General features: G+C 38.7%; 1 long non-coding RNA gene across 1 annotated transcript in view; it reads left to right on the forward strand.

The window, feature by feature from the left end:
- The window catches only part of LOC126058080 (uncharacterized), an 81849-nt gene extending 55973 nt beyond the window's left edge, over window positions 1–25876 (forward strand). Inside the window, exon 4 of the long non-coding RNA XR_007513088.1 lies at window positions 25813–25876. This is a non-coding gene — a long non-coding RNA (uncharacterized LOC126058080). The remainder of the gene's footprint in view (window positions 1–25812) is intronic.
- Window positions 25877–26383: the final 507 nt, after the last annotated feature.

Below are 26383 nucleotides of genomic sequence, written 5' to 3' on the forward strand. Positions count from 1 at the left end.
GACTATAACATTGGGATAATGATGATACCCGTGTATAGGACTATTGTGAGGATTAAACTAAGTAATGTATGTATGCATTATTAGTGTAGTGCCTGTCTCCGTAAATGAAAGATTTCTTTTTTGTTTGTTATTTAAACCTTGTTATGACCTTCAAGGTCCTTAGAGGACCTACATGATCTGGCCCTTGGCTCATCATTTCCCGTCTATCTTCCTCTCACTGTGCTCCAGCCATGTAGATCTTTTTGAGCCTTCCCAAATACACCTAACATGCTTCTGCCTGAGGGACTTTGTCTTTTCTGTCCGCTTTGCCTGGAGCACTTGACCCTCGAGTCTAGCTTCCCACTATTTTTTTTGTCTGAAGTCTCTCAAACCCACTCTTATTGGTTCTAGTTTTCATAAATTGTTAGGTAGAACATAAGGACTTACAGAACAATAACAATTAGAGGGCAGAATAATAAATTCAAAAAGACATCCTCAACATTACACATATATGCCCACATATTAATACACATATGTGTTGGATCAATTGATTAAAGTTTCAGAAAAACTCTCAGTAGATCATAATAATAAAATAGCCTCTCTTTCAGATTTCTATTTTCCCAGTAACTGAAGGACAATATGAAGTGGCATAGAACTTATGTAAGCATTATCCCTGCTGACTTTCCAAATGAGCAGTTCAAATGCTACCTAATCATTCGGTTACAGCTTGGATTTGGCAGTCAAGTATAAACTATGGAATTTGAAGGAGCATCTACCTTTTATTTGGCCATGTCAGTGTCTGTGGCTGCTTCTTGTTCTAGAAACTTCTTAAGATGGAACAGTAATATGAAATACAGTCACTGCTCAACAGAATGCTTTTGAATGTTTATAGATTCATGGTCCAAATTCCAGGCTCATATTTAAAGGAAATTGCCTATATTCTCTGACCCCTTCATCTTCCAACTCCCTACCCTCAATTTTAGTTCTGTTAGATCAGTGCTTCTTTAAACTTGAATGATAAACATCATGATAAAAGGAGAAAATAGTGAAGTTGGCAAGGATTTCATATTACTTGGATTCACAATCAACATCCATGGAAGCAGCAGGCAAGAAATCAAAGGACATATTACATTGGGCAAATCTGCTGCAAAAGACCTCTTTCAAGTGTAAGAAAGCGAAGACATCACTTTGAGGACTAAGGTGCATGGTATTTTCAATTGCCTCATATGCTTGCGAAAGCTGGACAATGAATAAGGAAGATGGAAGAATTGATGCCTTTGAATTATAGCATTGGGGAAGAATATTGAATATACCATGGACTGCCAGAAGAACCAAGAAATCTGTTTTGGAAGAAGTACAGCCAGTATGCTCATTAGAAGCGAGGATGGAAAGACTTCATCTTATGTACCTTGGACATGTTATCAGAAGGGACCAATCCCTGCAGAAGGACATCATGCTTGGTAAAGTAGAAAAAAAAAAGAGGAAGATCCTCAACAAGATGGATTAACACAGTGGCTGCAACAATGGCCCCAAAAATCTCAACAATCCTGAGGGTAGCACAGGACTGGGCAGTGTCTCGTTCTGTTGTACATAGGATCGCTAGGAGTCAGAAGTGACTTGACAACACCTATCAACAAAGAACTTGAATGTGTATACGATCACCTGAGGATCTTATTAAAATGAAGCTTGTTTTAGAAGGTTCAGGTGTGGCATGAGATTCGGTATTTCCAGCACATAAGAGATGTGCTGGTCTGTGGACCTCACTTGGAGTAACAAGGGTGTGGATGACATAATGCCACATGTTTGGTTCTGTTGTTCCAAATTAGCACAAAAGTTTTAATTGGAGCAGTTTACTCTTCTCCCTCGCACATATTCTATTGTGTATTTGGATTCGGAGGTTTTATTCCGAGACACATTCACATCTAATTGGTAACAAGCCCCTTTGACTCTTTCTAAGAAATGTTTCTCATCTCCTCTCCAAATGCACAGGAACTGAGGCCTTCTCCATCTTTGACCTACAAAACTTCAATAACTTCTAATTTATCTCCTGGTCCTCAGCCTTATCTCTCTCCAATCCAACATCTTATATTCTGTCACCACACTTGCTTTTAAAAAAAAAAAAATTTTTTTTGGTGAGGTCACTTCCATAGTTAAAGACCCCTGTTGGTTCCCCTTGCTCAGAATAGAGGTTGGCACTGGCTCTGTGGTCAGAGAACTCTGGGGTGGAATCCAAGTGCTCTAATTTCTCTTTATGTAATTTGAGGCAAATTACTTAACTCCTGAGAGCCACACTTCCCTCATCTGCAAAATGGAGATAATACTACTTATCTCATAGAGTTAGCCTATGATTTAGGCGAAAGTGAAAGAGCGGAAGTAAGGCACTTAGCACAATGCAGTCATATTAGATATTCAGTAGCTCATTGACCTTTTTATCCCCACCCTCCCCTTTTCTGTACAGTTTGACCATCTTCTGGCTTTATCTGTCTCTTATATGGACACTCTTGAACATTTTTCTTTTTCTTCTCACCCTCCTTCTACTCCCTACAAGCCACCACAGGCATTCTCCAACCTTCTGAACACCTAATTTCCTGGTACCTCTGCTGAAAGACCCTGCCCGCTCTCCCCTACCCAGCAAAGACTGCTGGCCCTTCAGGGCACAGGTCCTCAATTCTCTTCTTACAGAGCCTTTCCCTGTAAACTCAGGTAGAGTTTGCTGCTTACCTCCTCATTCTCCCATACCACTGTGATCTGTCCTCTCTTACAATATACTTCCCATGGCATGCTATTATTATTTGTGCCCATGGCTATCCCTGCAACATGATTTTAGCTCTTCAGTGGCAGGGACTTTCTCTCATCTCCTGATCCTTAGTGACATTTGTTTAATAAAGGAATGGAATGAATGTGATTTGTAGTATAAAGAAATGGATGCTATGCCCATTTCAGAGACAGGAAAACTGACATTCAGAACGATGCAGCCTCCTATGGTTGCATAGTTTGTAATTGTTAGCGGAGGGACTTGAACCTACATCTTTCTGACTCTGAAGTTTCTCTTCTGTAGGTCACTATCTCCTGCAACCTGCTCCCACTGCCTGGCTTCAACTTCTTAAATATAGATGAAAAGCATGGATAGAGATCTTTACTAGAAAAGAACTTGTGAAGCAGATAAAGTAGATCAGCGAGAGTCACATTTTAAGTGGTTTGGAGATAGTACTTATTAGGGAGATAAAACATAACTCAGAACTGCAAAATTCTAAAATCTGGACACCTTGTAAATTCCTCCATTTTTACTTATTATTTGTTTTTGAAGAAACCATTAAGCAGTCTTGTTCCTGAGGGAAAATGGTTTTAATGGTGTCTTTTTGATTTTCAAAGATACTTTTCATTTTCACCACACAGGAGTTTCATAGGCAATCCTTACAGAAATAATTGCCTGAGCTAAATCATGTAGGAGAGCTCACTCCTGTAGTCTCAGGCTGAAACCAGGGCAAATCATGACAATGGCTCTGTGTTATCCAGCTCCGGGAACTGCTGTTTGTAACAGGCCCTCCAGGTATTTTCACTAGGAAAATCTTGTCTACAAGAGCCTACTGATATAGGTTATAACCATGTAGCTAGTTGCATTTGCAATTAATGTCGAATTTGTAGCTTCAGGAGCAATTGTGGTCCCCAATGTGCTTGATACCTCTTGGAAATGCAACAGTAAACTGTTGGGAATATTCTTAATGAGGACTATGACTGGGAATGCACAGAGAAATCATTTATTGGCCTTTTTAGGGTCTTATCTACCCCTGGATGGTGCAAAGGTTACCACTCTCAACTGCTATCCAAAAGGCATCTCAGGAGAATAGCCTGGCAATCTACTTCTGAAAAACCATACAGAATACTCTATGGAGCACATTTTTACTCTGACACACAGGGCCGCCAAGAGTTGGAATCAGTTCAACAGGAACTGTTTTTTGTTTGTTTGTTAGTCTACCTTTTGGAAACCTCTCAAACCTAGACATAGCTGGTATTCTGTCGGATCTATGGGGTTTCCGTATCTGTTGAATACATCTAGATTTATAATACACCAAAATATTTTAAGATTGGAAATTGATACCTAGGATTAGCTTAATGCTTAGGATTTTTCAAAGTGTATTTCTTAGAATACTAGTTCCATGGGGTATTAAGAGATGCCAGATGGGAAAAAAAAAAAAATGTCTTGAGGCCAAATACACAGAAACACTGAGTTAAAAAAAAAAGAAAAAAAAAACCAGCAGGATTTCTCAGAACATTTAACATGCCAATGTGTATTGTGACTTTTCCAGGACAGAATGGTTGAAGACTTTTCAATTTGTTTTGGTCAGGAAGTATCTCAAAAATAGTAATGTGCAGAGCAGGAAATTAAACACAAAGCGTCTCTATAGGCCTTGTGGAACTGTGGGCAAGTGTACTTTGCCTTCTGGGCTTTCGATAGAAATTGTCTTGCTCTGGGCTAATATCCTACTTTCTGGCATGGCACTATTGTAGCAACTTTGTGCAGACTTGATGTCTAGAGAGTAATAAAAAAGAGAATCCTTTGTAAAAATACCAAGAGACAAAGGAAAAATAAAAGTTTAGGATGACCCATAATGTAGAGGGCTTTTATCTAACTATAAAGATAGAAGATTTAAGAATCAAGTGAATCTGATATAATCTCTTAAACATATTTTCAGTTGAATGAATTCATTTCAATAAATTTAAATTTTGATATTTTCTTCACAGTGTTACTAAGAACACTGTAAACTTCCAATGAATGTCATATTATGACAGGTGATAATAATACATCGACAAAAATAGGAGAATTTAAATTGTACGTAATCAAATATTGGTGATATTTTAGAATTCAGGTCATCAAGGTTCCCGTGTCCATTTCTCTTCCCCTTCCGATGCTTCCAGTAAAACGATCATGGTTTATAAGCACTCTGTGGGGTTGTCGAGAGGAATGAAACGAGTGAGAAATATTCCACTGTTGCAGCTGCAGAGTCAATGTAGAAGACGGAAACCAAAAGTTACTGTGAAATCCTGGTTTCATTACATTATTGAGAAACATGTACTCTTTCACTTATGGAAACCTAAGAATTGGCTCTCAATATCATTTTGAAGCATGCAAATAATTTTCTAAGAAATTTGCTTAAGACACATTGGGAATAATGAATTGTGTGACCAAAAGAGGAAACGGACATGAATTTGGATGTGAATATAGACATGCATTACAAAACGGGCAAGGTGCCATCTACTCTTCCGTGTTTGTTGTTAGTTGCTGTCAAGTTGGCTCTGATTCATGGTGATCTCACACACAACAGAACAGCCCAGTCTTACACGGTCTTCATGATCACTGGTATGCTCGAGTCCACGGTTGTGGTCACTGTGTGTTTTGAGTGCCTTCCATCCTAGGAAGCTCATCTTTCAGAACTATATTGGACTCTATTCTGTTGTGAGCCACAGACTTTCCACTGACTAATTTTTGGAAGTAGGTCGCCAGGCCTTTCTTCATAGTTTGTCTTAGTCTGGAAGCTCTGCTGAAACCTGTCCCCCTTGGGTGACTCTGTTGGTATTTGAAACAGTGCTTCCAGCACTGCAACAACACACAAGCCACCACAGTCCACAAACCATGTTTGGTCAGGGGAATTTGTCTTTATTAAAGATGCTCTCTGAAACTGTAGGTCTGAAAGCTGATAGGCTGACAGGTTATATGCTGTGCTGTCTAACACAGTAGCTACTAGCCCCATGTGGCTGCTTAAATTTAAGATTAAATCAATAAAATTAAATACAATTTAAAACTAAGTTTCTCAGTTGCACTAACCACTTTCTAAGTGCTCAATAGCCAGGTGTGGCAGTGGTTACTGTATTGAACAGTGTGAATATAGAACATTTTCATCACTGCAGAAAGTTTTGTGGTACAGTAGTGCTTATACACAGATTTCAGACCTTGTGGGAGTTCGGAGCTGAAAAAAAGAAGAGGCCAAAATGACAGGACTAAGGTTTTAACAGTAAGTAGTCATTTGTGAAGTTACAAAGGATGGAAACTCTGGTGGTGCAGTGGTTAAGAGCTATGGCTGCTAACCAAAGGGTCAGCAGTTCAAATCTACCAGGTGCTCCTTGGAAACCCTATGGGGAAGTTCTACTCTGTCTTAACAGGGTCTCTGTAAGTCTGAATTGATGCAACGGGTTGGGTTTTTTTTTTTTTTTTTTAAAGAATGGAAAGGTATAAAGTCCTAAATTTTTTAAAACTTAGAGCTTTACAAGAAAAGTTTTAAGCTTAAGAGTTAAAAAGCATGGAAAAAAAAAATGCAGACACCCAGAAAGAATGGGTTAACTTTTAACTCTATATTCAACTATTTCTGCTTCTCACCTTATTACTCTTAAGGAAGGGATTAAGCCACGTTGTTTTGAAGTACATGTTTCACAGGACTCATCAAATCCAGGGACTCCTGTGCTCAAACGGCTTCCAGGAGAATTCAACTGCATGAGGACTTTCCAGTCCACTGTGTTTTTCTAAAGATTGCGGTAGGGATAACCTGAAAGGGCAACATTGCCAGCAGGGAAGAAAAAAAGGAAAAGACAATGTAGCAGGTCAGGGTAGGACCATGGCTCAGAGAAATTAGAGAGATCAGAGCGAACACTCCATAGTTTAAAGCGCCCCAAAGACATGAATTAAAAACAAAACAAAAAGAAACCCATTGCCGTGAGTCTAATTGCGACCCTATAGGACGGAGTAGAACTGCCCCATAGGGTTTCCAAGGAGTGCCTGGTAGATTTGAACTGCCAACATTTTGGTTAGCAACTGGCTCTCAACCACTGTGCCACCAGGGCTCCAGAGACGTGAGTGGGAATAGGGAAAACTTTAAGAATGAAGAGAAGGTGAAGGAGAGCTTTCTTCTCTGGAGCCAAATGAAACACAGACTGAAACCAATCAAGGAAATTATTCTGTGGGAGTTCACTGGAAAGAGGAGTGAGCATTGCTGTTTAGTCTTTAAGGAAAGAAAGAGGGAAAAAGAGCAATATGTATAATGGTTAAGGAACAAAAAGGGAAGAACTAAGTTTGAGAAATTGTTAGTAGCATAAATGTATAATTTTAAATTTGCAAAAAACCTGTGGATTTGTATTTTCCCCAAACCCCATGGCTGTTGAGTCCATTTTGACTCATGGCAAGCCAATATATTACAGAGTAGAATTATTCCATAGGGTTTTCTTGGCCGTAATCTTAATGGAAGCAGATTGCCAGGACTTTCTTTCACAGTGTCACTGCGTGGGTTCACATTGCCAGCCTTTAGGTTAGTAGCTGAGTGCAAAACATTTGTGCCACCTAGAGACCTTATTTTACTTTTAAATATCTCTAATTGCAACTTCATGGATTTAAGATTTGAGAAAAAAGTTAAATAGGAGTTTTTTTCTCTGAGGAGTTAAGAATGGAGAGGTCTTCGAAATATAAAAGAGGTTTAGGATTTAAAAATCAGAAGTTCATTTGTTCTTCATTCATTTATTTATTCAACAAATATTTGTTGGTTCCTTCTGTGTGCTGCTGTGCATTGTTTTAGACACCGGGAATATAGCAGTGAAGAAAGCCAAGTCTGTACCTCCATCAACTTGCCTTCTAGTGAGGGGATACAGACAACAAACCAACAAGTAAATGTATAGAATGTCAGATGCTGGTACGTGTTCTGGAAAAAAATAAAGAAGGCAACTGGGATAGAGAATGCTGGAAGTATCAAGCATTGTTGACTAAAGGGGAAGGCTTCTATTCTACATAATATAGTCAGGAAGGTCTCTAAGATGGCATTTGAGCAGAGATCTGGAGAAAACTCAGGAGCTAGCTTGTAGCCATCTGGAGGAACACTGTTCTAGGCAGGGATTAGTTTATGCAAAGGTCCTGAGGCCAGTGTGTGCTTGGACTGTCTGATAAACAGCAGAGAGTTAATGTGGCTGGGATTCAGTGAGTGAGAAGGAAATGGAAGGAGCTGAGGTCAGACAGGCAGCAGCAGAGTGCAAAGAGCAATGGAGGCCTTTGTAAGGTCATTGGCCTGTCTCTGAAAGAGATGAGAAGCCACTGGAAAGTTCTGAGCAGAAGAACTCGCACGGTTTTGTGGTGATTTTCTAGTCATCAACCTCATATACAAATGTATGGGCTTTTATAACATTTGGGCCTTACAATACCTTTTTATTTGTTTGCTTCATAAATCGGTAGATACACAGAATTGGTCAGTATTGTGGGGTTCTTATCTACCAAATTTTGGACAAATTCAATTAATTAAAGAATTTTCTCCCTATTTGCTAAGTAAAGGAAAAAAAAGAAAAAAACATTGCCGTTGAGTCAATTCCGATACATAGTGACCCTATAAGACAGAGTTGAACTGCCCCATAGGGTTTCCAAGGCTGTAAATCTTTACAGAATCAGACTGCAACATCTTTCTCCTGCAGGGTGACTAGCGTGTTTGAACCATGGACCCTGTGGTTAGCAGCCAAGTGCTTTAACCATGGTGCTACCAGGGCTCCCTATTTTCTAAATAACATCAGCAAAATCAAATTGAACTTAGATTGCTTTACTTTTCCTAATTCTTCTCCGTTTTTTCAGTCTCCCAGTCTTAAGTCCTACTAAGACATATTTTTGAGAGGAAATGCCAGAGACAGTTTTTATGTAAAAACTGCAGCATGTATATGTCAGCCAACAAATGCAAACAGAGAAATTTGAGCTAAGAAATTGTCAGTTAGCATTCTTTACTTTTTTTTTTTTTTAATTTTAAGAACGAAGCAACTTTGGGCCAATGGAGGGCCGAAGCAGTCACTGCGGCCCAAGCCCAGCTGAGTTCCTTCAAGGCTAACAGTTCAGGGGAGGTGAAAAAAGATAAAATAAGAAAGAGGAAGAAAGGTCACTAGGCATTTAGAAAGTGGTAGAAAATGCTGAAAGGTTCTCACTTCTCCTTTTTCCAACCTGGAAAAATACAGCCTTCCATATGTAAAATGTATCCTTAATGTTTCCATTATCCCCTGTGAAGTACTGCAACCATCACAAATCATTACAGCAAGAGGAAATCACTTTTAGTGACTGGGTGTTCTTTTTTTTAATGGAAAAAAACCCAGATAATTGAAGGGAAACAATTATTTAAAAAAAAAAAATCATTCTAAAATTTTTCTTTTAGAATGATTGGGTAATGAAAAAAAAAAAAAAAAAGCTAGAAACCTTGATGATAAAGAAACATTTATTTAACCAAACAGTCAGTTACATTTCTTGACTAGTAAATGTATCTCTGTTTTTTAGAGATTGTTCTCGCTGGTATATGTCATTCACACAGTAGACACAACGGCTTGAGAAAGAGTGAGGTCTTCAACGATGACCTCTAAGGTTTGAAGGTCAAAGGGATTATGTTGACTAAAGGATCAAGAACGGGAATTATCCAATTAATGTCCAAAGTGAGGGAGTGAACACCTGGACTTGTTTCTTCATTTTTCTTTAACACTGTCCTTGGGCTTGTTCATTCAAAGAGAAAGATAACCGTCATCTTGCCTCTGCTTCCTAAATAAATGACTGGAAGTTTGAAGCATGTAAGGTATCACATCCATACCTTAGTTCAGAAGTCATCTCATATAGTTTTTCACATGAAACTAATCTGTGTAGTTTCAGTTTCTGTTTGCCATGTGATAACTATCTTGAAGAAAATTCAACTGAACATATTTTAATAATCTGCTCAGCAAAGAAAAGTAATTTTCAGAATTAGCTCTGGAAACTGGTCTTAGGAAGATGAACCATTAGACCTGGGTTGCTCAGGTGGGATTTAGAAAACCAGATAGGTTTTGAGCTGGGTGCACTTCCCACCCTACTTGTCCAGGCAGTTGCTCTTACAGGACTGACATTGACAAATAGGAAACTTTCTGGGATATCCTTTGGCTTAGGACAGTGATCAAACGAATGTTTTCCTGAAGGGAGAATTTCCATCAGATTCTGGTATGCTGAAGATCACTATGTGTCTAGCATAGTATTAAGTCATATTCTGAAAGTCAGCTCGCAGTGCTGTGTTTTTGAAAACTTTCTGACTCACAGATCTTTTCGGTCATTGTTGTGTTTTAGAATTCTACAGTGAGGAACAGCACATCTAAAGCTGCATTTCAAGACAGCCCTGAGCTGACTATCTTAAGTATAACCGATCCCTGATTACTTTTGCAGCTAACAATGAGAAAACCCAGAAAAACCCCTAAATGGAAATCCTTGACCTCCAGATCACCAGCACTGAGCACTGTACCACAAAACCAAAATAAGTCACTGCCATAATTTCCATGATGGGAGTCCCCAAAACAGCGTTTTGTTATTGTTGCCTTCAAATCACTGGAATTCTTCCCATTCGCTGTCATGTCTTCAGATAACAGCCACATGGAAACGAAATGTGATGTTCAAAGAACTTTTACCTACCTCTGTATCTTCTTTTTGGATTTTATTATTTTTAGAGGCAAGTGATGAAAGGTTATTCCTTGCAAGATTTAGCCAGTTAAATGTAGAGCATAAAAACCTGAAACCCTGCAGTCAGACACATAAAGAGCAGACGGGAAAATAGGAAAAATGCTCCATTGGGGCTGCAGCTTTTCAGGCTATGCAGGAATGATGTCATCTGTTTTCACAAAATCCACTTTAAATTTGTTCCTGCCTTTCAAGAACTGCAGCAGGGTGTATCTGTGGAGACTTCCTGCAGACCATATATCAGGACGTTGGAGTGTAGGCTGCATCAAAATCCAGCCAATCACAGTGGATAATATGGCCCTCCCCAATTTTCATTTGTTCCCCCCACCGGAAACAAGTGTGTGTGTGTTGCTGGTGTTAGATCACCATTCAGCACCCTCTAGCCTGGCTATAAACGCAATGGCATCCCCCCCTACGCCTCCACTCGTTTAAAGGAGAACAATGCCAAAATGAAAATTTAGTTCTGGCCACCCTCTCATTAATTAGTTTCATTGACAAATAACCTCCAAGAAAAGATCTGTCTGTGGAGGATGTTTTCGTGATGTTTGGTTTGGTTTACAAATAATCTTAGCTGTTTGTTTTTGTATCCCCTGTGAGGTACTGGAACCATCACAAAAGACAAGGAAACAGAAATCCACCTTCAGAAGCAGGACCTCCAAATCCAATACCAACAATTCACTTTTTACAAAACAATCCCCATTTCTGGGCATAGGTTTGTATATGATGATTGGAAAATAAGCAAAGAAGCCGATAACACTATTTTAAGAGCTATATTAAAGTGATAGAGGGATATTATGGTATGAAGTTCACTTCCAAAAATAATGGTTAAGATACAGAGCAAAAAAGAAAAGCACTGGCTAGCGTATCAGCTCACTTTGCCTTAGTTCTTGCCGTTTGCATCTAAGTAACAGTATGTTGGAAACCCTGGTGGCATAGTGGTTAAGTGCTACAGCTGCTAACCAAAGGGTCAGCAGTTTAAATCTACCAGGCACTTCTTGGAAACTCTGTGGGGCAGTTCTGTTCTGTCCTATAGGGTCGCTATGAGTTGAAGTCGACTCAGCGGCAATGGGTTTGGTTTTTTTTGGTAACCAAAGGTGTTTCCATACACTGTTCACAACTTTTCAAATTTTATCTTTAAGTTTCTTTAGTTATAGTCATCCACAGTGTGACATCAGAACATTTTATTTGTGCCATTTAAGGTAGGTAGATGATGTTTAGGTTGGTAGATGACAATAAAAATAGAATCATAGTGACCCCACGTGTGTCAGAGCAGAACTGTGCTCCATAGAATTTTCAGTGACTGATTTTTTGGAAGTAGATCAACAGGCTTTCTTCACGGTGCCTCTGGGCGGACTCGAACCTCTAACCTTTCAGTTAGCATTCAAGCACATATTTTCACCATCCAGGGACTCCAGAATAAAAGGAAGTTTGAAGAAATCAACTCAGAAAACATTGGTGGTATAGGGATGGGATATGTGGCAATATATGTTGGTGATGGTTGCACAACATGATTGATGTAATTGCTTTCATTGAATTGTACAAGTGAAAAATGTTGAATTGGCAAATGCCCTGTTACCTACATTTTTACAATAATGAAAGAAAAGAGTGCTCTGAACACTCTGGGGGGAAAAAAATGGTCATGCTGTTATAGGGTCACCATAGCAGGAACTTCTTGTTGAAATTGTTTGTGCCAATCTGTTATTACTGACAAATAGAATGATCTATAATATCCACCCCCCTCCCTTTCTCTTATCTCATCTTTCTGCTCAAGGGTCAAAGTACCACGAGAGACTGTTCCATTGGTCACATACCCACCCTGTGGCTTAGAGAAATTAAGGAGATGGTCCTTAATTTACTGAGCCATAGAGATCTCTGGCAAAGGGAGAGGAGATATTCTTCCAAAGGTCGTGAGGGCGCTGTTTCTAAAAGAAGAGGAAGCAGACTCAGTTTGCAATTCTCTATCATCATGAACACTGCCTTGGTTCAAGGACTCATTCTTCCTTGCCCAGGCTAATGGCCTTTCATTAACTCATGTTTTAAACCTTGTAATGAATGGCCCTTCCTTCATAAGTGTGCAGCCAGGACACTTGTGAAAGTGAAAGGAACTTCTATGGACAATTATATCAGGACGACAGGCACAAACTGGGACCATCCTTGGCAACTTGAGATGCATGATCCTCCTTTTATCACACAATTTGCTTCTTTATAACTGACAAACTCCTATCCTATTCTTTAAGACTTAACAGTACCAGGAAAGTTAAAAGCTCTTTGAGGACAGAAACCATGCCTTCTCCTCTTGTGTATGCTCAGCATCTCATCTAGTGTTTGGCACATGGTAGGTTCCCATTGGACTGTCACTGTGGAATCGTAACTAAGCATGGCTTTTAAACACCTATTCTTCCTCTTCACATATGCTCCCACATTCAAACTCCCTGTTTGTTTAGGGAGTACATTACCTCTCAATAGTCATGTTGGGGAGACATAGCTAACACCTTTTTATCCTTTCCTACCACCGTTGTCTCCTCTGGCAGGGACACCAGCATGCTTACCCCTCACGGTATTAATGAAAAGGAAAAGAACTAAATGAGCCCAGACCATTACCTATTTTATCAAATACCAAAAAATAACAGAAACAAAGACCACGCTGTTCAGTTGATTCTGACTGATGATGATGCCATGTGTTTTAGGTAGAACTGCACTCCACAGGGTTTCAATGGCTTTAATCTTACAGAGGGTGTCCCTGGGTGGCACAAATAATTAAGCACTCGACTACTAGCCAAAAGGTTGGCAGTTCAAATCCACCCAGAGCACCTTGGAAGACAGGCCTGATGGTCTGCTTTTGAAGGGTCACAGCCTTGAAAACCCTGTGGAGCAGTTCTGCTCTGCATACCTGGAGTCATTATGAGTGGGAATCGACTGGAAGGCAACTGACAACAACAACATCACAGAAGTAGATCACCAGGCCTTTCTTCCACGGCACAGCTGAGTGGATTCAAACTGCCCATCTTTTGGTTAGCAGCTGAGCTCAAACTGTTTGCACCACTCAGGAACCCTTATCATATACAGTGAGCACTATATTGCATTTTCCAGCAAAATAATTTATTCTCTGGATTACCAGAGGCTCTCAACCTACAAATTCTCTAGGTAGTCTTTCAAATATAACTTCCTGATTTCAGAATTTCTGAAATTGGACTGTAGCCTTCTGATCTTATGAATACAGAGATCTATCCTGGAAGGTCTTTTCTGAGGCCCAATCTGTCCTCAGGATGAATCACAAGGGTGTGTTATTGGTCACTGTCAGTGCTGTGACCATATCCTGAAGTCTTTCTTTAAGTAATATTGTCCTTATAAAACTGAGTTTTAAAAATTTCTGAATTTTTCTGCACAGTTGCAGCTCAGAGTGAGAATCAAAAAGATCAAGCAGAACCTCAAGCAGATTCCTCCCAGGCCTCTCTGAAGGCCCACTTGACTGATTAATGAGTCTTCCTTTACTCCACACCAATGTACTTTTTGCATCCAGCTGGGTGCTGTGATAATTGGGAACCCAAGTCTAATGAGCTACAGAGACCGCATCACAGCCCTGTGATAAAAGCACAGGCTTCCAGTGCAGACCAAGGCCCCAAAGTCAAATCAATTCTGTATCAGAAACCAGGTCATCTCACATCTTTCTCACTGTTCCCCACCTTTATCCACACAGTTTCCCTTTCTAGGAAATGTTTTATCTTTCCAACAGTCATTCTCAAGTAAGACACTTAATCACTCAATTTTAGAGCACGACTTTGTGCCTCTTATAATTGTGTTATCTTCTTGTTTAGAACTCATGATGCAGAAAACAAGGCATAGGATGCTATTGAAATCTGGAATTTTGTCTATTAAGTCCCAAGTGTCGGTACTAATTATTACATCAGAGCAATGATATGGAAAATAGTGATGAAAAAGTAAAATGAATCATGGGCACATTATGAAGACTAGTACATATTTTTATTTATATAAGTTTTACTTCATGATCTAAAATATTGGACATTGCATTGGCATTGGTGTTAATTAGGGAGAAGAATAAGTTAACAATGGGATGGAGAGGAAGGGAATTTCATGGACCTATTAACCTTTCAGGAGGTTTGATGGGGAAGGAGATGGCCTAATTCTTAGGAGTGTTAAGTGAATGAAAGTGCTGTGGAAAGTGATGTGTAATTGATAAACCTTGTTGAGGGCAGAGGAAGAGTAGTTCTCAAGATAGAAAGTAGAGAAGTCTTTAATACAAAAAATCACTCTAGAGGACCCATAAGTCATCAATTTCTACAGAACAAGAAAAAATACTTGTTAGAATTTCAACAACATTGCCCATCTTCTGCCCATTCTCCATTGCTGAAGATAATTCTTTTCCACACTGTTATTTCAGGTGCCCTTCACAGAGTCCGGGCCTACACAATCAGAGTTACGGGGAAAGAGGAGCAATCATCTGGATAATCCAATCAGCGTAGCTAGTAATGCATTACCAACCCCTCCACACCCTCACACACCTGCCCTTTTCTTCAGCAGCAATTTTTAAAACTTTTCTTAAAAATCTTGAATTATCTGGATAATGGCTTTCTGCAGTACTTGTTGCTTGAATCTACCCAGTTTGACTGATATCAATAATAGTTCTCTAAAAATCTGTACAGCTGCAGAGGGTACCATAGAAGGAGAATAAAGAGCTATATTTCCATTGGTTGTGCTTCTTACCTAGTTCCAGTTTTTAAAAGACTCCACATTTAAAAATGTTTTTTCTATGTAAAAGCATCTGTACAACCATGTGCTGAAACTGGAATATTTATTTATATTTAACTTTTCTTTTTCCCGCATAACTTCATGTAACTGTTAGTACCCTGAAGGTCACTAAACAAACTTTTAGCTTTTCTTTTCTTTCTTTCTTTCTTTAATTTTCTTTTCATTGTAAAAATCTAATTTCTTTTTCTTACTTCAGTAAACATTCTTGATAAAAAACAAGTGTGCTGCCTCTCTCTCTTTTTTTTTTTTTTTTTAGGTTTTAAAATTTTTAATCTCTGTGAGGGTAGGCTCTAAGTATTCTTTATTTACAAAGAACATTGAAACTTTATTCCACTGCTCACAGTTTAGTGGGGGCTCATTTAATGATATCAGTCAAATTCAGCGTCAATCTTTCAAAAGAAATGTTTTCCATCTCCCCGAAAATACCTTTCTAGTAAAAGTTCTTTGTTAAATGACTACAGCTCCCTTCACAGATAAAACATCACACTGTTTGCCGGTCTTTTCCTCTGAGGTGATGATAAATTGCTGGGGAGTAAGAGCTTTCATGCTAATAACAGAAGAAAATTGACTCTAAGATCTCATCATTTTGTTTACCAGCTGTCTTTACAATTCTGTAATAACCTTAGCCCACATTTAAAAAAAAATGTTCAGAGTTACTAAAATAGACTAGAAACAAATGATCTTTCTGATGCAATTAGTTTAAGCAGGGGAGCAGACTGGAAAGAAAGATTTGATCCAGAAACTTACCTATCTCTCAGGCATGTTACCCGGTGACCACATACCCGGAGCTGAAACACAACTCAGGAGCATTACATCATCATGACAAACTTTCATTGGCTGCAGAAACCCCAAGGATAAGATAGGCTTTTAAGGTGCTGTGCGAAAACTCCTGTTTGTTCTTTATTAGGTTGTGTCAAAAATATTCAAAGACAGACTTTTCCTACATTAACACCGTCATGGCTGAACTTATAAAAGATTATTAACTGTTTATTTTACATTTTTATCTCCTCTTTAGTTTTATTTTTAACTCTAACCTGTTGGCAATTTTTTTTTTCTTTAAAATATGTATATATATACTTCTTAATCTTTGTTTTTCATGTAGCTTGTTTATCTTGAAGGGGCACACAGTGACTTTGTGAGTGGCTCTTATTTTCTATTACTCTTCAGGACTTTTTTTTTTTTTTTTAAGCTATATTTGAATCAGTAAATCTATTTTCCTCTCTATTACTTATTTTGTCCTTATTTTCTCAAGGCAAAGAGGACCTACACCCATAGGTTCAAGAAAGCATGAGTGTATTTATTTTGAGCAGTTTATTGGTATGAGTGCACAAAGCCCTTACTTCCTCATTATTCATTTTCATTGTTCAGTTTTTTTTTTCATTGAATGCTATGAGTTATTTATGTAGTGCTCATTACCATGGTGATTTACAAACCAAAACCATGTGCGTGATTTGAGAGTGTGAGGCGCTTTAAAGGTAGGTGACTGAATGAAAGTGGCCTTTGGTTAGAGTCCCTGCACTACCTCTGGCACCCATCTCTACTACCTGAGGTGGGAAAACATTTTGATGTAACTCAAGGAAAAATGCTGTTGTGATAGAAAGTGGTGCATTTTAACAATTAGACTGACCATTCAGGAGAAGATAATACCACATTTCTAGTGACTCTCTCTCTTTCTCTCTCCCACTTTCTTAAGTATAGGAGTGTAGGGAAAGACCAGGATGATGCCAGGAGTGATTGAATCCATGTCTTACTGAGTACATCATGTTTTCTTCCTCTCCAAAGAACTTGGCTCTCTAGACTCTTAAAGACAAACAAACACTGTATAAAATTCCCAAGGCTGGGGACAGGAAAATCTGTTTCCAGTGCGTATTCAGCCTGTTCGGCTCTGTTGTGATACCCTATTGTTCCTCTTAGACTCCTCTTCTCAGCCTTGTGCCTTGGAGGAGGACGATCTATTGCAGGAGAGGGAGTGGCCACTTCGAATGTGCCCTCCATGCAGGCCTTTTTACTATTGTTGTTTAGTCTCTGGTCTGGAAAGAATAGCTAGTGGCCATTTTACCACTATACGGAGTAATACTGAAGTTGCAAAGCCCTGGATTAGAGTTCTGGTATACTTAGGAGCATTTCTAACAGTTATCAGAATAGAGAGAGAAATTGGCTGCTTCAAACTCTTATTTCAGTTTGTCATGCTATGATGGCTTGTGAAATGCTATGATGCTGGAATCTATGCCATCCGTATTTCAAATACCAGCAGGGCCATCCATGGAGGACAGGTTTCAGCAGAGCTTTCAGACTAAGATAGACTAGAAAGAGAGGCCTGCTGATTTAGTTCCAAAAATTAGGCAGTAAAAACCATAGATCAGAGAATATTGTTCTAGACTTTGAATTTTTTACCTTGAAAGTGTTATCAGGAGGGACTGATGACTGGAGAAGGACATCATGTTTGTAAATTGGAGGGTGAGCAAAACAAGGAAAACCCTCAATGTGATGGATTGACATAATTGTCATAGTAATGGACTCAAACATACCAAGGATCATGAAGACGGAGTGATACTGGGCAACATTTTGCTCTGTTATATACGTGGGGTTCCCATGAGTTGAAGCCGACTCAGTGGCAACTAACAACAACAACAACAAAGAGAGCAGGAGGAAAGGAATGTGCCAGTCAAAGGCTCTCAAATTTGTGGCTAGGATCTATGAAGTAAAATAAGTTGTGTTCCCAGCTATCATGGCTTGAATTATGTCCCCCCTCAAAATGTGTGCACCCATTTGGTTAGGCCATGATTCCTAGTATTGTATGATTTTCCTGTGTGTTGTAAATCCTGCCTCTATGATGTTAGTAAGGGAGGATGGGCCACAGATGTGTTAGTGAGGCAGGACTCAATCTACAAGACTGGATTGTGTCTTGAAGCAATCTCTTGAGATGTAAAAGAGAAGTAAGCAGAGAGATAGGGGGACCTCATACCACCAAGAGAGCAATGCAGGGAGCAGAGCACATCCTTTAGACCCAGGGTCTCTGTGCAGAGAGCCTCCTAGTCCAGGGGAAGATTGATGAGAAGGCCAACAGAGAGGGAAAGCCTTCCCCTGGAGCTGACCCCCTGAATCTGGACTTTTATCCTACTTTACTGAGAGGAGATAAATTTCCCTTTGTTAAAGTCATCCACTTGTGATATTCCTGTAATAGCAGCTCTAGATGACTAAGACACCTGCCTTCAACATGTGTCACATTAAGGAAGAGAATAATATTAATCCATATATGCTATTAAAACCCTTTTGTGACCTTTGGGATATATGGTTGCCCACTCATTTTACCACCTATTGCTGCTTTCCTGCTGAAAGTGCGTGCTGCTGCAAGGCAGAGGCCTTTATGACTGACTGACTGAAACAGAAAAAACAGGCGCATGCTGTGAATTACTGTTTCTACAGGGTGTTGTACGAGGTGTGTGCATTTTTGGTAGGAGAAAGAGAAATTTTGAAAATTTTTCTTGGGACACAGTGTGTTTCTCTGGACTCCAAGGGGTGTCTGAGGTAGAATTAGTGGGACAACATATGTCCCTCAGGACTCACAGGGTAGGATTTTTGGGGGGGGCAAAAAAAAAGTCCATATTACCTACCCATAATTCAACAACACTCAATGATTCAGCATGCTTCCATTAATGAAAACACATGATATCAATAAAAAAATTGAGGCAAAAAATAACTGTGTCTTTAAGGTCTGGTAAAAATATCATAGGTATATATACATTGGCAGGCATCTATGTGAGATTGGAAGATCCTAAAAGGAGTATTTGAGCTGACTTTTAAAGAAGTAGGAGTTAATTAACTTCATGGAGAGTAAAGAATTCTATGAAGAGAAGAAAAAAAAAAAAAAAAGCAAAGGCAAGGAGGAATGAATATCATGATTTGTTTGAGAAATAGCCAATAATTTTCCATATATGGGAGGGAAAATTGATGTAGAAGGTACCAATAGATATGATCAAATCATGAAGGGCTTTGTGAGTTAAGCTAAGGGATATAGACTTTAACTTGAAACATGCTGGAGGTCATTGAGGAACTATAATCAAGTTTGTGACTAAAATGTATTAGTCTAGTGATACTATGGAATGAATAGGGACAGACTGGAATTAGGGATATTAGTTATCTTGTATTTTACTGTCTTGGCAGAAAACACAAGGCACTGAGAAGAGTTTAATGGAAGCATTATTGGCAGGGGTGTGGGCAGGGTTACGGGAATCAACAAAGGATTGTAAAACACTCAGGGACTTAAGACAGTAGAGAACTGTTAACACCCTAGGTTTGTCACCAGAAACTGAAATCAGTGGAAAACCACAGGGAAAGATATCTGCAAATTGTACTAAGAAGACCTTAGTCTCCTGGGACATTGAGAAAGGCAGAGACGTGGAGAATGTACCTGGAGGTAGAGGGATAATGGTAAATTAAGAATAACCAGCACAGTAGAATAGCAGAGTAATCTAGGAAAGAACTAACCAAGTCTTGAACTAAGGCAGTGTCAGCGAGAAGAGTAAATAGATATGGGAGATTTTAAGGAGATAAACTCAACAGCACTGGTGATTGTGTGTGTGTGTGTGAAAGAGAAAGAGTAACAGATTAAATGGAAGAAAATGGGAGTATCTAGGACAATTTGTGGGTTGCTTTTATAGTCTGAGCAAATGAATGAACAGGTGTGTCATTCATTGATGAAAAAGGCTTTGTGCATAGATGTTAATTTCAGTTTTGGAATAGTTACATACAAATATTTTTGGAATATTTAAACATATCCAGTTGTATCATCTAGAGCTCAGAACAGAAATCAAGGATCAAAGATGTGGCTGTAAATCTGAGAGAAATCAATATGTACCGTGTATGTGTGTATGTATCCTGATGCCATCAATGTGGATGAGGTCACCCACTAAAAGAGGGCATAGCATGAAAAGAAGGGAATTTAGGTATGACCCAGGAGAACATTGACATTTAAAGGGCAGCTGGAGTAGAGGATTCCAGGAAGAAAACAGAGAATATGAGTTCAGACAGGAGGAAAAGAAAACATAGGGCAGAGTTGTTTTTGTCGTTAGCTTCTACTGAATTGGTGATACCATGTGTTACAAAGTAGAACTGTTTCATAGGGTTTTCTTGGCTGGAATCTTTATGGAAGCTGTTTGCCAGCCCTTTCTTCTGCAGAGCTGCTGGGCAGGTTCAGACTGTCAACCTTTAGGTTAGCAGCCAATCACAAACTGCTTGCTCCACTCAGGCTTCCCGTAGGGCAGAGTAGTGTCATTAAATATAGGGAAGAGAAGAGTTTCAAGAGGGGCGTGGTATACGGGACCATTCTAGATAAAAGTCAAGTGACATAATGATAGTAGAAATATTTATTGATTTGTGTGTAATATGGAGATCACGGTAACCCTGGAAAGAAAGAGTTCAATACAGGGGTTAGAAAACACTTCCCAAAGGCTTTATATGACGGTAAGCTAACAATTAAAAAAATATATATTTTTAAAAGGTTTTAAAAAAAAAAGTAAGAACATTATATAAAAATTATATGAAATTCAAATTTTATCATCTAGAAAAAATGCTTTATTGAAAAACATTTGTTTATGTATTGTATATGACTGTTTTCATGTTACGATGGCGGCAGAGTTGAGTGCTTGGAATAGAGATCATATGGGCCAAAAAATCTAAAATATTTACTACCTTGCCCTTTACAGAAAGGAAACCCTGGTGGCGCTGTGGTTAAGTGTTACCGCTGCTAACCGAAAGGTCAGCAGTTCGAATCCACCAGGTGGTCCTTGAAAACTCTATGGGGCAGTTCTACTCTGTCCTATAGGGTCACTATGAGTTGGAATCGACTCGACAGCGGTGGGTTTTTGGGTCTTTACAGAAAATATTTGCTGACTCCTGGTGAGTAGAATGGTGATTTGGACGTCAGGTCACAGTGGAGGGTGTCATGAATATGTAATGAGGAAGTGAAGAGATCAAGTCTATGTCTTCTGTGGAATCTGGCTAAGAAGGAAAGGAAATAGGATAGTTGCTGAAAGTTGACGGAGGGTTAACGGTTTTGTTTATTTTATTAATGGAAAGACTCTCATTTAGGCAGGATATAATCACGATTTTTTAAACATTAGTCTACAGGAGAAAGAGGCAATAAATGATGGAAAAATGTCCCATAGGAAACAGGAATGAATGGAAAAGTTTGCTCCCTTAAATGTGATGGGGAAAGCAGAGGAAATTGCAGAGCTCTTTTCTGAAGCCTTGAATTTTCACAGTGAAGCAGGAGGCAAACTCATTTGTTGAAGCTCAAAAAGAGTGATAACACTTATGAAATTTGAAGAAGGAAGTGAATGTTTCAAATTGAAGGAAATGGGAGAGGGACTTGAAAGGAAACACGGGCAGCATGAATCTGTGGTGAAACCAAATTAAACTTGTGTGATTTCCTCAGCAGTGTTTGTGGAATAGGTGTTAGAATGGAGACATGAGATAGTTCTACCCATTCAGGTTTAGAGTTTTGCAAGGCCGGTGCAGATGGAGATAAAGCAGCAAGCAGGGTAACAGTTAAGGATAATAGTAAGAGGTTTTTAGAAGAGATGGCTCATAGGTTCCATCTTTATTTGCTGCTGGCACAGAATACAAATGGTCACCTGGCAGATACACAAGATTCCTATTGATTGGACCTATCTGTGGAAACCTGGAGATGTCAGAAGAGACAGACTAAAGTGAGAAGAAAACTGAGTGATTCACGGATTGAAGGTTTCAGTGAGCCTAATGGCAATGGGTATGGGTTACAGAGTACGGTATTAGGAGTGAAAAAGTGGGAAGCTAGAAGGATAGGCTGTTGCAGTCAGAGTACAGTTTGTACTTCATGATTTTATAGGTCATGCTTGGGCAGAGAATGGCTTGGGGAGTCAGTTGCTGAAATGAAGGGTGGCTGAAAATCATTGCAGTTGAGGATATCCAACAACTAATTTTCTCACAATAATGCAACTCACATTTTTTGATTGAATTTTTTGACTCATCATTTGTCCTTAAGTTTTTTATTGTCTTTGCAAAATGAAACTAGCAAAATAATGGTAACCACCAGTAATGGTATAATTATCATATTTATGTATAAAACATGTAGCATATATGGGTGTGATAGTTAAGATTGCGTGTCACCTTGGCTGTGCCATGATTCTCAGTGTATTGGCAGCTGTATAATGTTGTGATCACTTCCCTGTTGAGATTTGATATGTGATCACCCTCATATGGGATTTATTGTGAGTCAGTACTGGTGGGGTTGGGGCCTGTGGTGGCTTATCACCCCCCTTAGCTTTCATCTCTCTGCCCTTCGCCACCATGTTCTTGCTCTCAACTTGCCAGGGCTTTTGCTTGTTCTAGATTCTACAGCTGGCTGCTGTTCATCTGATCTCCCGTTCTTGGAACTCGAGCTAGCAGCTTGCCTGTGGTCTTGCCTGCCAATCTTGGGATTCATTGACCTTCACAGCCTGTGAGCAACAGCCCTGCTCTCTGGCCTGCCAACCTGGGATTCTCCCACACCTGTGGCTACATGAATCAGGAGAAGCCTTTTTCCGGACTCACAGACTTGAAACATTGCAGCCTCCACAGCTGTGTGAGCCATTTCCTTGATATAAATCTCTCTCTCTCTATATTTATACGCTTTACTAGAGAACCCATCCTAAGACCATGAGTATCAGTTAAAATATTTCACATTTAAAACATATTTTCTCACATTTTTAGATCAAATTGAATAGTCTCTCTCTGTGTATATGACTGCATGTATACATATACATATACATACATATACACATACACATACACATATACATATACATATACACTCATATTTTTTTTAACTTCTGGAGAAGGTCATTTGAAAATAAATTTAATTGATACGGACATTCTTATAGACGAGTCTGACAAAATTGAATAGAAGTTCACACATGCTTAGCTTGTGTTATTATGCATTTAAATGAGTTATTTTTATAGCCTGTAAAGGCCAGAGGAAGACTAATCAGATATTTTTTTCTAAAGAGGAAACTCAGGCTCAAAAATATGTATAATTAGATAAAGATTAGCAAAACTCTGCAAAGAAAGTGTAGCTTTTTTTTTGTACTGTTTACATTGGCACATAGTCAATTACTTTTTTCCTCTAAGTAAATGAAGTTGTTTTAAAGTTGTCTTATTAGACACATCTTCCCTAAGAGGAACGAAACTGTCATTTTAAGGTAAAGGGACTGGAGTACAATATCATCAACTAATTTGTCAGTCTTCAGCTTAAAACAGAGCAAGGAAGATTACCCAATTCCCTGGTTCTTATTCCTATGAACTAGAGCCTAGACCTTAGACAAGTCCTTCACCACTTAGAGCTCAGTCTATTCTGAGGGATTTGGTGCAGATAATCTTTTCTTGCTCTAAGTTCCTATGTGTCTATAATTTTGCTTGCCAAGAATTCTAGCAATGTCCCTGGAGCCACCTCTGATACAATTGTAATCCTTGAGTCTGGAAGGTGCTAGCAAGGATGTAGCAGTAGAAGGAGTAATTTTGAAGACTGGTTTTGTACCGGAGTGTGACTGGGTATGTCAAAAGGTATTGTGAAAATTCTCAAAACAAGATTAATTGTATTTGATCTAATTCATACACATCGTAGATGAGAAAGCAATGAAATACACTGATTTCTCAAAAGTAATTATTGTCAAAATTAAAAAATTAGAAACAATTGGAATAGGAGTTATTAAGAAGTTGTACATTTTTTAAAGTGATGAAAAATTAAAGTTATAAAAGCATTGACTATGTAAAAATGGAAGGAGAAAATTTAGTTATAAAAAATAAAGAGGCCTGATATATGCTTCTTAGTTCAATCAAGTAAAGGAGACCACATGGGCAATACCTGCCCAAAAGTAAAGATGAGAAGGCAGGAAGGGACAAGAAAACTGGACAAATGGATGCGGGGAACCCAGAGTGTAAAGGGAAAGGGGGAGAGTGCTAACACATTGTAGGTATTACAACCAATGTCACAAAACAATTTGTGTATAAATTTTTGAATGAGAAACAAATTTGCACTGTAAACTTTCACCTCAAGCACAAAAAAATTAAAAAAAAAAAAAAAGAAGAGGTCTGATATTTACTAAATGCCTTAGGATTCTTGAAGAAATAAAAATTAAAGATCATACCCCTAGATCATATCTCAAAGGTAGGGTAATATGATATAAAAACAAGGTTCTCTAAAAATTCTTGAACTAGATTCTAAGCAATATGGTTATGAAAATCTTAAAACATTTACAGGACATGAGCAGCTAGTGTTTTTTGGCTCTGATTGTAACTGACATTGAGCAGTTTAAAGATAATTTCAGAGGTATGCCATTTATGGCCATTTCTACGTACGAATTCTCCACAAGGCAAAGAATGTACAACTTTTAAGAGCCCTGAAAGAAAGAAACTGAAAATTATGGAAAAGAATAAAATAAGAAGATTAATAACAACTCAAGGAAGTGTCTGGATTATCAGCATTTTATTTAAAGGAAAAACTAAACAAGGTAAATTTTAAATTAGGAACTGTATATGATTTCGGTTGAACCTTGGAATCTGGAAAAAAATGTAAAGAAAAAACCTAAAGCTGAAAAATTAATTTAAAAAGAAAGCTTCAGTATTTTTTCCATTGTTGCAAAAAAAAAAAAAGGAAAGGAAAATGATTTTCTAAATATTATTGACCTCATTCGTTTTTCTTGGGTATTGAGTATATCAACCTTACTTTCCATTTTATCTGATGAATGAGGATCCCAGGTTAGTGAAGAACAGAGATACCAGTTTTTTGCCTACCACCAACACTGGTCTCCATTTCTTTCCTACACAATTATGCCTGTGTGAGCGCATGAGTGCTTACCTGCCTTTTTCAATGTTCTTTATCATCTCCTGTCCTACACAAAATATGATTCAAAGTTAAACATATTACTATTATTTCCTTTTAGCGGATTGGAGCCCTGGTAGTGTAGTGGAAAGCTTGGCTGCTAATCAAAGTTGGCAGTTTGAGTCCACCAGCCACTCATTAGAAACCCTATGGGGTAGTTCTACTCTGTCACGTAGGGTCGCTATGAGTCGGAATTGACTCAAGAGCAGTGGGTTTGGTTTTCTGGTTTTACAAATTTAGCTACAACTTAATGATTAAGAGGTTGCATATACTTTGGAATAAACTGGGGAAGTGGAAAGAGGGGAGGGAGCTTCCCTATTGAATTTAAAGAAGGCTGGGTCTTGAGATCCTTCACAATTAATTTTCAAAGAACTTCTCATCTTCTGCAATTTCTCCGGCAATCTTCCTTCACCTTGGAATCAGAGGCAAGATTGTTGAACCCAGAATCACGTAACGCATAAAGTCATTAATTCTACACCAAACATTATGTAAAATTACTCCAGAGAATTTTGACTCTAAACTTTGCATATTTTGTCTTATGATTCTTAATTTTAGGGTAAAAACATTAAAGCCAGAATTCTTTACTGATTAAATCCATGGTTTTCCCCAGGCAGGCTTGCCTGCCTTCCCACCTGGGCGACATGACGTTCCAGTCGTGCCTCTCAGACATGGCTAACTATACTTGCATTTTATTTTTCAGTTGCAGATTCAATGTACATGAGAGAGGCAAACATTCCCTGAGGTTTGAATTTCAGTGGCAGCAGATATGCACACGAAATTAGGATTTGTTCTTACCTAGGGATTATCTCTCATTGGTGAGTAATGGACCGGTTTTGTCAAAGAGAAATCAAGGTATTGCTTAGATGATTATGGACTGTATCTGCTACAACTATATTCAGAGAGTTCATGTCTAATGTTCACTTCTTCATCGGGAAAGAATTTCTGTCATCTATTTGAGACTGCAGTGTTTTCTTTACCCACCACACATCAAGCAAACACCACATCCTCTCTCAGACAGCATCCATCAAACAACAGTAGTCAAGGAAAGAGGGGAGGGGGGAAGAAACCTCCCACATAAATGACAGTCTGCTTAGACAAAGCTCTTGCTGCACTAGGCAGTTGTATTAGGAGGGACTATTATAGTAACAAGGGAAAGGGTAGTGCTTACATTCTGTTTCCCTATTAATAACTGGAAATAATCTATAATTTAAAACTTTATTTTGTAATAGAATATGGCTCAGATTGTTGGTGGAATATAACAAGTGGAGCTC

The sequence above is a fragment of the Elephas maximus genome, chromosome 14, assembly GCF_024166365.1.
Source record: "Elephas maximus indicus isolate mEleMax1 chromosome 14, mEleMax1 primary haplotype, whole genome shotgun sequence".
Classification (NCBI taxonomy): Eukaryota; Metazoa; Chordata; class Mammalia; order Proboscidea; family Elephantidae; genus Elephas; species Elephas maximus.